We start from the raw sequence: 14,024 nt of genomic DNA on the forward strand, positions 1-14,024 counted from the left end.
GTGGAAAACTGCTGGCTCTGGGCCAGCTCGGGGCAACAGCAGAGTAGTTCATCAGCCCCAACAGTATCAAGTCCCCAGCCCTGCAGGATGGGTTTAGCCATGGGGCTCTCACTCCATGCTCTGTTGTTTTCTTAGTGTCAGCATAGCAAGCTCCCCTGGTGTTTGCTAACAGCTGAGGTCGCAGGTCACATTGATTAGGCAGCTAACGTGGATCATCCACCACATTCCACCCTGGAGCTTTATCTTCTCTCAAGAGGTGGACATTGCAGCAAGTCATCTCCATATTCCACAATGATGCAATTGAAGGACACCCTTAATAGCAGAAAGGATTAAAAAATACTTCTGTTCATAAAACAGATTGCATTATACATTTGAAAATTGTAAGGGCAAAATGTTTTTCTCACTTGGGCACCAGAAGGATCTATGTTGCAGTGTTTTGAAGTTCACCTGCGGTGATGAACTTTCCTAAGTTTTGAAAAAGCTCAGTGCTCGCTGCTACTTACACATCACAACAGATGTGGGCCCCTACACGCAGCACAAAGGAAATCCTGCAGGTTTTGTTAGATACCTCCAACCAAGAATCCTGCTGGAAGTAGGTAGCTTATTGCACTAAGTCACGACAGGGAGATAACAATTTGACTACTTGCTAGAGCACATTCATCTGGTTGTGGTGCTTTCTGTCTCCTGTGCCCAGTCTGAGGACAGCTGTACTCAGCCTTGTCTGAGTGATGCAGCCCACAGGTCTGCAAACCACAAAGGTCTGGCTGTATGTTAGACACATCACAGAACTTTTAATGGAAGTTTAACTGAATCTGCAGCTTTGTCCCAGTTTCTACCAATCTCTCCTATGTCTGGAGGGGAGAAAAATTCTCTAGAAACAAAAATGAGAGAGTCATTCCCCAGTTCCTTGTCCTCTCTCCTCTGTTCTTTTGCCCTGTATGGAAAACACGTTGAACAAAACTTTTTCTTCTTTCTTGTCATTATTGTGAAGAGAATTTTGTTTCCTCTATCTGAGCATGGACTAGTTCAGGAAAACTAAAACAAATGCTCAGTGTGGTCTATAGCAATGAACAGCATGTACCTGCATGGATATATACTTGACCTTATGGATGAGCCCTTCATTATGTTGCATATAGATAATTGAGCTAAATGCCAATATTTGTTAGCAGTTTGAAGACTTGCCAGCTGCAGGACCATTCCAAACTCTAGTGCGGCCCGAGCACTATCACAGGTTCAAGCACTTGATTTAGTTCCTTATGTTAGCTTCTCAATGTACATAGTCAGCAGAGCTCCTCTTGGTATTTCAGAGCACTCTTTTCTCTCCCCTAACCATGTAAGTGGTACAGAGAAGTTAGTCACCTAATGTAAGCACCCAAAACTCAACATAGGCTATGGAAGACTGAAGTGAAAAGGTGAAAATGCAACAGAAAAGTTGCTGTGGCACAAGCCAAATAATGTCTTGGAAAGAAGCTGGTGCTCTCATAGATGGTGGCTGGCACTAGCTCATGCAAGACATTGTTTTTAGAAAAGGTTTTCTCTGAATGATACAAAGAACAGCATGTTAACATTTTCATTTGAACTTATTTTTTCATTAGGGAAGAAAGTTTACATTGATACAGTTCTTAGGAAAATAAGCTTGTGTACACACTTTACATTATATTCAGTCTAATTGGTCCCTTTTTGTAGTATTTGGTTTTTATTAAAATGCAAAGCAATGGTTTATTAAAAAACAAAAACAAAAACAAAAAAATATGGGGAGATCATGGTTTTAATCAGATAAAAAGATATATACCAGGTAAAAGGATATATTAGTGAAGTGAAACACTGTTGGTGTAGAATTGCTCCCTGTGGTTCTCAACATGGAGAAATTCTTCAAAATGTTCTTCTACAGTGTAGCTCTTAAGCAAAGAAAAATTAAAAAGCCAACATCATTTATATGAATCTTTCTTTATTATAAAAAAGCAGATGTAGGGGAAGCCATACCTGGAAGCTATTTTCATGCCATAAGCCTTGCCGTATATCAAAACTAAGGCATTTAGCAAATGCTTTATTTTATGCTTATATATATTTTTATATATTTTTACATTTTTATATACATGCTTTTTGCTAATGATATCCAATAGGATGCATGTTTCAAATTCTGCATCTCTTCCATAACTTTGTCAGATGGGAAGAAGAGCTAGCAGATCCACCAAAATTTAAAGATTTAGCAAAAGATTTAGCAAATTTAGCAACCTGCACATGTGAAGGAAAGCACTAGGCTTTCTTCCAGGCCCTCAGCTTGGAAATAGGGTCCAGGCAGAGGCAGCAGCTGGACAAAACCACAGGTGGAATGAGGAGAGGTGGCTGGGGAGCTTGAGCCCTTGCTATCCTGAAGTCTTTAATTAGAGTAGCATAAATATTGGCTAGGATGAGAGGTGTGTCCTAATGGAAAAAATTAACAAATAGATTATTTTCTGGCACAATTCCCTCTTCCTGTTTATGTCAAGCCCTGTTTTCAGTATCAGTTTAATTGAAGGATTCTCTCTTATTTGCTTATTATCTGCCAGCCTTGCAAAGGGGAATGAGGGGCACCCGCAGACAGCAAGACATGGATTAAAAAATAGCTCAATCAAGCATCACTAGCATTTGAGTGATTAGAAGGGGAGTACTTGCAGTGAAATTTGGTGATAAGCTTGCCATTCTTTTCGTTATACTTCTCAGCTGAAGGGCTGTGAAGATGCAGGGCTTTCTGACCTCGTATACTGAGGAATAGAACAGTCTCTTGAACGGCTTACTGGGTCAGGATCTGATGCAAAGTCCGAAACATCCAGGGAATGTTTCTGTGCAGAACAACTGAAATGTCTGATATGGACCCATGGCCATGTGTATGAGCTGCAGTCTGTAGCACAGAACAGCACCCTGACATTGGGCAAGCTATGAGCTGTGTCTCTGAAGTCGTGATGCCTCCTTAAAACCTCGTGTTGTATCAGCTGTTGTCTCCTGGAAGCTTCTAAAAATCTGAAATAAAAGGCTTTATAATTGTGTTGTTTTTGTAAAAGGTAAATACGCTGCTGATTTACGTTCAGAATTTCCAAGGTGGACACCTGCATTGCATCCATAGTATTTTGCAGCTTTGCCTTCTGTGACATACCCTAGTGTTGTTTTTTTGATGTGTGCAGTATTTTGATTGTCAATTCAGGTGTTTTCTCAAGATGTGGTCTGTCTCTTCAAAGCCAACAGAAAAACTGCCTGAAAATCTCCATTAGTTTGTGAGATTCTGTGTGACAGAACTAATTAAAATCAATGAGTGTTTAATTTGTTTGATTTTAAACAAATTACAGCCCTAGTTGCGTATTGAAAAGCATTATTCTATGATCCACAGAGAAGGCTTTGTCAAATACATAATCTCTGACTCTTATGTAAGTATATTCTAGAATGGAATTGGGATTTTAAAAATGAAGAATGTAAATGAGATTTATTTTTTTTTATCTTGTAATCTAAATGAGTTCATTCTTCATGACACTAAGTTTTCATTTCTGTGTGTTTCTTTACTTCTTGAAGAAAGATTGCATGCTTGATGCCCCCTTTATCGTGGGATAAAAAATGAATTACAACAGATTTGCCAGGAGGCTGGAATTTTATCGTATGTATGTGCTTCATTTCATTCGTGCTTACAGTTTTTGGACTCTGTATGGAAAGGATGTAGCGCTATGTTAGATTTTAGGTCGAATCCTGCTCCTACAAAGTCACTTTGATTTGGCTTCTGTTGTATTTTCCTAACTGCTTGTAAGCAACCCCAACGCCTATTTCTGCAAACATGCACACGAGTGAATTCCCTTGCATGAGTAATCAGTTAAACTGGTGAGGCTGACTACAATTTGTATAGCCTGGTTTCCCAGGCTGATAAGACTCCTATGATTGCACTTTCTGTCTCTCTGTCACTCCCATAACTAATTACTTCTGAAGCCATTGGCTAATTTCAAGCAGGAGAGAGAAGAGTAGCTGTCTGTGAGATAATTGAGTTTCTTCAAAGTCTCGTTGGCTGGGGAGACATAATAGAACCATACTGGGCAGAGGAAGGCAGTTCCTTCCACCTCCTGCCACCAGTTCCAGCTGATGGGTTTTATCTAAATCTTGCTTGCTGCTTGCTTGAGGTGTTGGGTTTTTGTTTTTGTTTTTTTTTTTTTTTTTCAGAGATATGGACAAGAAAATGATGGGATTTTGGTAGAGATTTGGTGGTGATGAGATTACAGTGCTGCAGGAAAATAGTTTCAATAATTCTGCTGTTGGTTTGTTTTTGTTTCTGTAAGTGCTCTCCCAGTGAGATCCGGCTGTCTTCAGTGCAAATAATCAACTTCTAGTTAGAGGTTAGAAAAACAAAGTAGTCATCTGCTTATCACTAATATTGAGAGAGCACCTACTCAAAACTTTAGTATGTGGTCTATGTGCTAATGTATTACGAGTGATAAGCTTCCCAGATTAGTGTCTTTTCTGTTCACGGGTCTTCAACAAAAATGAATTCTTGCAGTCCTTGAGAACTGCTCACCTGTTCAAAAGCTAAATTTTAACCTCTCTGACAATTCCAATTATACAACTCCAGGCTAAATATCAACTTTTATGTTAATAGCATCCTGTAGGACAAGAAATGCTATTAATTTTGATGGACTAGCCAGAGACCAAACAGCTCTCAATTGATTTGTACAAAGAATTGGACACGACAATCTTCATGGTCCTGATCAGAGTGGAACTGGGTCCTACAGCAGGACATTCATTGAGATGTGGTTAGGAGTGTGATTGCTATGATGGGCTGTGTGATTGTCAGTCTTTCTTTCAGAACTCAAGTTTATGACCTGCAGAGTTGAACAGTTTTCCACTTTGCCTAATTCGACAGGTTTTTATGAATGCTATTCAAATTCTAGCCTTTCATTGCATTGCACTGGAAGCTAATCCTCAGTGGATTTAGAGCACTTCATTGACAGAGAGGTTGTTACTAGGAAAGTAAATTCAAAAACTTTTGTTTGCTTACTTTTAAAAGTGCAGTCTTACAAACTGTAATTCTTCTAGGACCCAATGGCACAAGAAGTGCTGTTAGCTCTAGCTAAGTGTTTTCGTTAAAGTGAAATGAAGATGTGGCTTGAACCTTTTTCAGGAATGTTCATGTCTATGAGTAGAATATGACTTTTTTTTTTTGTCTCTATCACCAACATTCTTCTTATCTGAAAACTCGCCTGAGATCTTAAGAACACAGGACACAAACTATTTGAACTAGAGTAAAAAGAAAAATCAAATTAGAACCTGCCACAATAACGTGAACAGACATATGCCCATACACAAGATTTTGTGATGCAGCACATTGGTATCTGATCACTGTATTAGAGCTGTACCAGCAGCAGAGTAAGGGTGGCTGAAATTCAGAGCTCAACCTCATGGCAGCCCTTCCACTTTCTCATAGTGCATGTCCAGTTTCTCTTGGTGATGGCAGTGGCTGGCATGGAGTTAGGGGCTGCCTGCTAGTCAGTTAGAGGAAAGCAGGGTCCCTGAACACAGCTGCTGTTCCCTCATACAAGAGAATTTTTGAGCCCTTTATGATGAGCTCACATTTTCTCTTTGTAATATTTGACTCTTGTTCTCAGGCTAGAGACTGTAATACTAGAATGACTTACTTCCTCTAGGGATCATTTGCGTTTCTTTAATTTCTCATGAATACAGTTACAGTAACAATTTATTATGATTTAAACAATCAAAACATAAGCAACCTTCAATTGAGTTGAAGCACTAAGTAGGAATCTGGCTTGGAAATAAGTATCTAGGCTAGTTCCACCTGTCCAGAAGCAGAGAAATCTCACCCTTTAAACTTTGCTTTGTGGTTTATCAGTAATAGTAAAAGATTTTAATGGAATCAGGATTATTTTTAACAGCAAAATACTGGATCTGAGGAATTACTAGGCATACGTGTATTTTCCTTTAGAGTTCTTCAGTACAAAACTAGAAGTCCTGATTGGCTCAAAATGTCTCTTTGGATACAGTTTTGGTTTTTAAAAAACCTGTAATATCAAGTAAATTAAGCAAAACAGGCTCCCCAAGGCAGGGGCTGTGGCCCCAAGCCTGCCGGAGCTCAAGAAGCACTTGGACAGCACTCTGAGACACAGGATTTGATTCTGTGTCCTAAAAGGCAATTTTTTGCTCTGTGTGCTTAGTGCATTTTTCAACAGAGAGGTGGTGGCACGCTTGGTAACATTTAAAGTGCTTTAGTCAAAACACAAAGTTCTGGTAATCCAGTTGTGGTGCTGCCCTTCTAGTTGTGGAACTGTTTGCTGCAGCTGTTGAGAACTATCTGGATGTTGCTCTGTTTTGCAAAGTCACCTTGTTCCACACTGACATCAGAGGGAGTTTTGCCTTTGATTTCATTGGAAGCAACATCAAGCACACTCATGGTATTTCTGCATCTGTCTGGAGATAGCATAACATGGGATCTCCGTGGCCAACTAATTTCCAAATGTCAGGGAATATTCCAGACTTCATTGAAAGGTGGAAGACGGAGCTGAGGGTGTGCCCAGAGAGCTGGTGTCTGGCTTCTTGTTGTCTGTGGATCAAAGAAGTGGTTGATGGCAGCATTAATACCCAGCAGCATTCTCAGTCCTACCTGCTTCTGCCCTGCTTCTCTGCCTTAGGGGATTAAGATGCTGACACTTCAAAATTCTTTCCACTTAAAAAGAAATGAAGATGTTAGAAGCATAACAGAGTGTAGAGGCAATGAATGAACTGAGATTTAAAGTGCTCTCTTTGCTGTGGTGCAGGGAGTGTGCAACCATGGTCAGCTGGAAGGAACCAGGAATGAAGAGAGTTGCTTGCTATCCATCCTGTTTTTTGTATTCATCATCCCCACATGGAAACCAGTGTCTGTCTTATGGCACCTAGTGCCTTGTTCTCTGTCCCTTCCTGTATAGGAGTGAGAAAAAGAGAGAGAAAAAGTAGTATTACTGAGTGAGGAGAGATGCTTTGAGAATTACAAAAGAAGAAAGAGAAGAATATAAGAAAGACACAGTCATCTATGGACATGGCAGAGAGGAGCAGGGACCTTGCTGGTAGCCTAGAGTCAAGGGAAAGAGGAAGGCAGTTCTTTGTCCGTTCGCAGGGAATAATGCTCAAGATGTATGGAGGGATTTTGCAGCTAATGGCAGTGAGGGATACCTTGAGACACGTGAATGGATCCATCCCTTTGTGTTGTGCACAGTGGGCAGAGAGAGAAGTGCCAGTGGTAGAAATAGTACATGGTAGGTGCAATAGTACACCTTTGTGTCTGAAGGGGGGCCAATCAACATTACAAACTTAAAATATCTGGGCTTAGTTGCATTTTGTTACCTTTTTTTGTGCGTGTGTGAATTTTACAAGTAGTATGTTCTGCCTAGGATTGACAGAATGCATTTGATTTAGTTCTTTTTTTTTTTTGGTTTTTTGTTTTGTTTTTTTTTTCTCTCTGATAGCAGTCAGTGTGCAGTACAAGAATCACACAAGCCTTTTTTTTTTTGTAAACACTTGGGGTGGAAGGTATACCATAGCCCTGACGTCGGGGCATGCTGGGATTTTTAGAATTCACACACTGTATGAAGTCAAGGCTTTTTTCAGCAAAAAGTTTTTGGAAGAGTCTTTGGACTCTGTGGAGTTGGGAAATGTGGGCCCACTTCTAGAGCAGAGAGGTGATTGTAGCTGACAGTCCTGGGAAATGTGGTGTGTTACTGGATATCCTTCCACAGCTCACATTTACTATGTAGCGCTTCCTTCATATTCTCCTAAATGTTGCAATGCTTCCTCACAGCTTTCCCTGTGAACCTCAGCTACATTTACTGGTATTACATTTTTAGGAGATCTGTACAGTGTTTGTGGTATGCTGAGTAATTTTTTTTATTAGTTCATTTTTTTCTTCTTCCAGAAGTACCATCTAGGTTGTAATAATTTTATAGTGCTGCCTAGAAAGCCAAACTGTTCTTAAATAATCAGATAGTAGAGTTTAGTATGTGCTTTTAATCTGCCTCATGATTTCTATTTCACCTGCCTAAATGTACTTAGAAGACACGCTCTCTGACACTCTCAGGAATGCTTTGCCCATCTGTGTCTCTCTTTATAAAATTGTGGAGTTCAAAATGTTTATACATAGATCTCACTCCGTCCCATCTGGCTTAACCTGGGATCCCACCAGTCACAGGCTCTCTGAACAGATGAAGAAAGGTGGAGCTGGATAATCCTAGAGAAGGCCTCGTCTGGTCTCAGTCTTTTCTGGGAGGAGCCCTGTCTCTTGCCTCTGCCTATGCAGAAAGTCTTGGGAACTTGCATCCCTGAATTAGTGACTTAGGTGTTCAGTTGGAATTGGGTGAATCTGAGCCACTGTGAGTGCTGTTAGAGACAGTGGCGTTTTGCATGGAGATGTAGAAGAAATGCAGCTACCTGTTTGGAAAGTCCCTCAGGTAAGTGGTCGTTATTGTGTGTGAAATCTGAAGGAGGGTGGTTAGGGCTTCTTGGCACTCTCAGTATGAATACCAGTTGCCCATTTCATAGAGGAGCAGCAATTTCAGCCTGCAGAGGAGAGCCATCTCCCTGCTCTTACCTCTTTCCTCTTGAACACCTTTGGAATAAACAGAGCTCCTGGAAGACCAGTGAAGTCCAGCTGGATCTGCTGTGAAGAGTGACTGGACTTCAAAAATCATCTCTTGTGAGACACGCAGACTCTTTTGGACTACTCTCTGCTGAGATTTTGCTTCTTCACTTTAAGTAGCGGATCAAACAAACTACTAAGCATTGAATGATGATCATGTGTTTTTTACTTGAAGTGATTATTGTACACAAGTACTGTCCTTGTGTTTGAAAAGGTGAGAAGTGGTCTTAGTCTTTGGCATTGCAGTCATTAGGGCTGTGGCTGTGAAGCTGGAGTTGATGGACGCAGGGATGTCTGTTAGGAAGGGACTGTGTTCCCCTACCAGGTGAGTGCTTCATCTCTGCCCTGGAGAGAGACAGTCCCTGTGCTGCATCTGTGTTACCCCTTAGCAGTGTAGTGGCACTTCCCTACCTTCTGCTGGCATTTACAACCAAGCCAAAATACAGATTTCCTGTTCTGTGTGTCATAAAGCACCAGCAAAAGCTAGCACTGTGGACTTTGGAGTATTTGGTAATAGCATGTGAGCAGCTCCTAATGTTCTTTCGTCTTGTAGTGTGAAAGGAACAGTGATGCTGTGCAGTGTTATCACGGTTTAAAATGTTACCATATTGACCCTCTCATTATTTCCTTGCAGTAATCTCTGTGAGTTTTTATATTGAGGCCATACTGCATGTCTAACTGTTGTTGCATACCTGAATATGTCTTTTACAAATGTTGGCAATAATTTCAGATCATTTTTTGCTAATGCATTAGTCTGATGGCTGCTTCTTATTCCTTGCTGTGCCAGTTTGCTTAGACAATACTGTTTTCGTGCTAACAATTTGAGATAAATTAATAAATTAATTTTCTTCATTGCTGCATTCTGTTGCAGAAGCTTCCCAGTGCTTTTTGTAGTGAATGATGACTGGGTTATCACTCTGTATAAACTTGTGGAATGCTATTGTTAATGGCTCCCAGTGAGACAGAAGTAGTTTACAATGTAGAGGCTTGGAGTGATCTCATCAAAAAACAGTGGAATGCTATTTTCACACAGGACCTTGTTTGGTTATACAGGGAAAATCTTAATTCCTAGAATTGTTTAATTGGAAATGCAATATGTGTGCCTTTCAGCATGCTTTCCTGAGTTCACTGGACAGCATTCCTTTCGTACACCTTCCAAAAAGAGAAGGGAAAAAGTATTGTTAACTTTTTTCCTTTTTCTGGACTCCAGTTTTCTGCCTTCAGTTACACTGCCCTGTAGTTTCACATCCATCTGCTTGTGCCCAGGAGATTGCTTAAGTGCTCTCAGGAAATGTGGACTGCTCTTAATTGTTGGGTGTAGTTACTGGATGCATTCTGTAGATGCTAAGAGTACCTCTGGCTCTGTGCTGGCAGATCTTGCTGCAGTGACTAATATGCCTACATGGAGAATCAATCCCACAGACCAGCATCGAACCTTGCCAGTCTGACCTCGGGGCCAGCTCTTTCATTTTGATTCAGATTTTCACAATGATTTGCACATCACTGAAGCAGAGTTAAATGGAAGAGGATGCATTAACATAGCAGTAAAGCTAGACTGGAAACGCACAAAGGTCAGGAAATGGAAAAATGAACTACCTATTAATGTCCATTTGACCCACTGCAGATGTGTAATGGCTTTGATTTCCGATTAGTGTTTATTATAGGCATAAATAGATATACAGCGTGCCATGGATGTGCAATATTAAGACAAATGTTCTTTGATGCTATTACAGCATGCATCTCTTTGAAACATTTGCAACCTCCTTCATTTCACTCCTCCCAAGAGCAGCAGTTTCATCTGTACGCTCTTTAATACCGTGCAGGAAAAATGTTTTCATTAGACTTGTGGGAGCTTGTAACACTGTCATGCTATTAAATGATTCCTTTGGAGCTCTGAGAAATCATTCCTGTGCCTCTCAAGTAAAGGGTCTGATCCTGTAAAGTTCTCTGGGCTGTCCAAATCCTTTTGTTTTGTAGTAGTCTCCAATCCCAGGGTTGATTGTACTGTGCCCTTGGGGATGGGAAATGCGAGTATTCTTCACAAGGAGGGATTCATTCTTAATTTTTTGCTTCCACACAGCCTCTTTACTCTTCCCAGCAGAGCTGAATTTCCCATCTTGCAGAAGTTGCCTGTAAAAAACTTCCCATCTTACATGCATCTTCCCAGCTGCATGTAAAAAACTTTCTGAGCAGAAAGCCCTTTCAGTAGGCCTAGCTTGAAGTTAAAGATCTGCACCTCCTTATAGGCAGTGCTACTTTTCTGCTTGACTTTCTGTCCTGGTCTTGAGGTGTTGCTCTGTATGTTCACACCTGGGCCACGACTTAAGCTTTAAAATCATTTTTAAAATTGACCTCCCAATTGAATCTTTAACAGAGACTGAAACTACCTTATATTTCTGTTAATGCACTATCTGCCTTGATACAAGTGATCTTAACTTACTTTAAGAGTTCTGCTGTCATAATCTTTTTCTTTCACTAGCCTGCTCTTCTTTTTTGTCTTGACTCCTGTGTCTGTCTTACGAAACGCATAAACTTTTACTTATAGTTTGCAAAGAATATCAAAAGAACCTTCATCTCCAGAGGAAAAATGAGGAAATAGGGAACTGCATGTCCAATTTGCTCATCACATCAGACTTAGCAACAGTCATTTTAAACTTCCTGACTAGTGAATGTGCTGTGTCCCAGGCTTCCCATCATAAGAGTTTCCTCACTATTTTTCTCAGTACTTGCCCTTGGAATCCTGTTTTCAGGGTTGCAGACATCTGAATGTCTTCATACCCCTTAGTTAGAGCCCTTTGTCAGCTGACTAATAGCATCTCCTTGTTCCCTGTAGTTTCCTCTTTTGCCAGTACTGTAGCGACCGGCTGTGTTTCAGTCACATCAATATCTTTTGTATGGACAGTAAGAGACTATCACAGCACAATTCTGACTTGCAGAGACAGAGCTGCTCTGTCAAAGCAGTGGTAGCAAGTAACTGGTCATGAGCCTGAGTATTTGAAAGGCGGTTCTGAAATTTCTACAGAGCAAATAGAGCTGGCTCCTTGTGTCCCTGAGTTGGGCTCTATCTCTGTATTGCTAAGGCATCACCTATCCTTCTGGCATAATAATCCCAAATAATAACATTCTCACCTTCTCAGACACTCTAGGTCTCCATTAGAAGCTGTGTAGCAGCTCTGAATCCTTTGGAGAAATTTAATACAAAAAGAAATACAAAAGAAATTTGTAAAGATTTTTCTGATATCTGGGAGATGGAGTCTTCTAGGTGCCGTTTTCTGGGGCTGTGAAGGAAAAGCAGCACTTGCAACAGCTCTGCTGTGCAGTGCCAAACAGCAGTGGGGCACAAAGAGCTGGGAGTATGAAAGGGACATAAAATTTGTGAAGTTTTTCACAGTATTTATGATTATAAGTTTTCTATTCATGCATTTCTTCAGATCGGTTTTCTTTATAGATCTTGTCTGTCATTTTCTTTGACTGCACCTTTCTTCTTTCCCTTGTTAGGGGTAGGAGTTGCTGTGAAAAATTTGTTATACCCTAAAATTTGTTTTTATCTGATGTTTGTCAGATGGAGTAAGTAATGTAAATAAGAGGCAGGTTCTGCCCACAGATAATACTCCAAAAATCTCATTTTCAGTAGGACTTTACAGAGCTACTTTTATTAGCACATTGATATTTTAGGCTAAATACTTGTTGCTGAGCTGTCTGTACACTAAAGGACTCCTGATATGAAAAAGAAATTTAATTCATGAATTCACTGGAGGAAATTCTAATTTACCCTAGCTTAGCTGATAGGAGTAGAGAAACTATGTGTTGTCCAACAGTGATAATAGTAATTCTGTGCTTCGACTGGATATTAATTTAAAAGATCTCTATTACCCAGTTTTTCATAATCTTAGTTGTGATGGTGAATGGAGTTAAATCCAGCTGGTGGCTGCTCACAGATAGTGTTGTCCAACAGTCAGTACTGTGGTCTGTCCTGTTTAATATCTTTATTGATGACCTGGACGAGGGGATTGAATTCTCTCTCAGTAAGCTGGCTGATGACACTAAATTCGGGAGATGTAATCACCTGCCCGATGGCAGGAAGGCCCTTCAGAGGGATCTGGACAAGCTGGATTACTGGACTGAGGCCAGTGGGATGAAGCTGAACAGGACAAAGTGTCAGGTTCTGGACTTTGGTCACAACAACCAGTGTTATGCCAGCAGTACGCTCTGGTAGCCAAGAAGGCCAATGGCTTCCTTGCCTCAGAAATACTGTTGCCAGGAGGAACAGGGAGGTGATCTTCCCCTTGTGCTCAGTGCTGGTGAGACTGAATTTTGAGTAGTGTGTTGGGTTTTGGGCCACTCACTACAGGCAAGACATTGAGGGATCTGGAGCTTGTTGTTTAGTCTGGAGGAGAGGAGGCTCAGGGGCGACCTCATCACTCTCTGCAACTACTGAAAAGGAGGTTGTGGCGAGGTGGGGGTCAGCTTCTTCTCTGGTGTAACCAGTGGCAGGCATTGTGAACAATTTCTTCTCTGACAGAGTGATCAGACACTGGAATGGGCTGTCCAGAGAGGTGGTTGAGTCACTGTCCCTGTAGGTGTTTGAGAGACCTTTAGATGTTGTACTAAGAGGTATGGTTTAGTGGGGAAATATTGGTGATAGGTAGACGAATGGACTAGATGATCTTAGATGTCTTTTCTAGCCTTAGTGATTCTATGATGTTATTATGTAAGTCCAAGTGAGGAAGACCAAAGGAAAGACCTCTGTATCTGTTACTTCAGGTGCTGAACACAAAAGTAACTGAACACAGCTGATAGAACTGAAACTCCATTTGTGCTGCTTTGTTCTTCCTCTCCTAGATGAGCTCTGACATAGGAAATAGGCAAGCAGTAGATTGGTCACCAAGGCAGTGCTGACACCCTCAGCTTCAAACAACTTCATACTGGGCATATCATAGGCTCAATGCATCTAAATGTGATTATAAAGGCGCTTTTACGATCTGAAAGACTGTTCTGTTGTGCTGTTGGGTCACCATTTGGCCGTTCAGTACTCCTGCTTTATAATTTACACTGTACACTGCGTAATAAAAATGAGAATATAGCTAAATGTGTTCATTCTGTTCCTTTTTTTTTTTCTTTTCTGTTGTTATAGTGGGTTTATGTGATGGATCATACTGCTTCCACAAGGAATAGAGAGGATCTTTCTTTGATTTTTTAAAGCCTTTTTTTTTTTTTTTTTTGTGGTTGGTGTTCTGTCACCAGGGCTAAAAAGTGCATGCTTGCACATTTTACAGACACAGATGCTGTTAGAGTTGTGTGGAAAAGCTGCAAAACTGGCAACGACATGTGGAATAATTATTTGTCCTGATGTTTGTTCTACTTACTAATGCAGCCGCGCATGTATGATATT

At 40.7% G+C, this 14,024-nt stretch overlaps 1 protein-coding gene across 6 annotated transcripts in view; it reads left to right on the plus strand.

Moving 5' to 3' along the window:
* Positions 1–14,024, plus strand: part of HECW1 (HECT, C2 and WW domain containing E3 ubiquitin protein ligase 1) — a 230,445-nt gene that overhangs the window by 62,504 nt on the left and 153,917 nt on the right. The window contains exon 1 of one of the 6 annotated variants that reach the window (XM_052698980.1): positions 12,841–12,933. The exons of the other annotated variants lie outside the window; for them this stretch is intronic. The gene's annotated coding sequence lies outside the window, so the exon portion shown is untranslated. Of the gene's footprint in view, positions 1–12,840; positions 12,934–14,024 lie in introns of those variants that run through there. 6 annotated transcript variants of the gene reach the window in all.

This window comes from Tympanuchus pallidicinctus, unplaced genomic scaffold (genome assembly GCF_026119805.1).
Source record: "Tympanuchus pallidicinctus isolate F22 unplaced genomic scaffold, pur_lepc_1.0 scaffold34, whole genome shotgun sequence".
NCBI classification, from domain to species: Eukaryota; Metazoa; Chordata; class Aves; order Galliformes; family Phasianidae; genus Tympanuchus; species Tympanuchus pallidicinctus.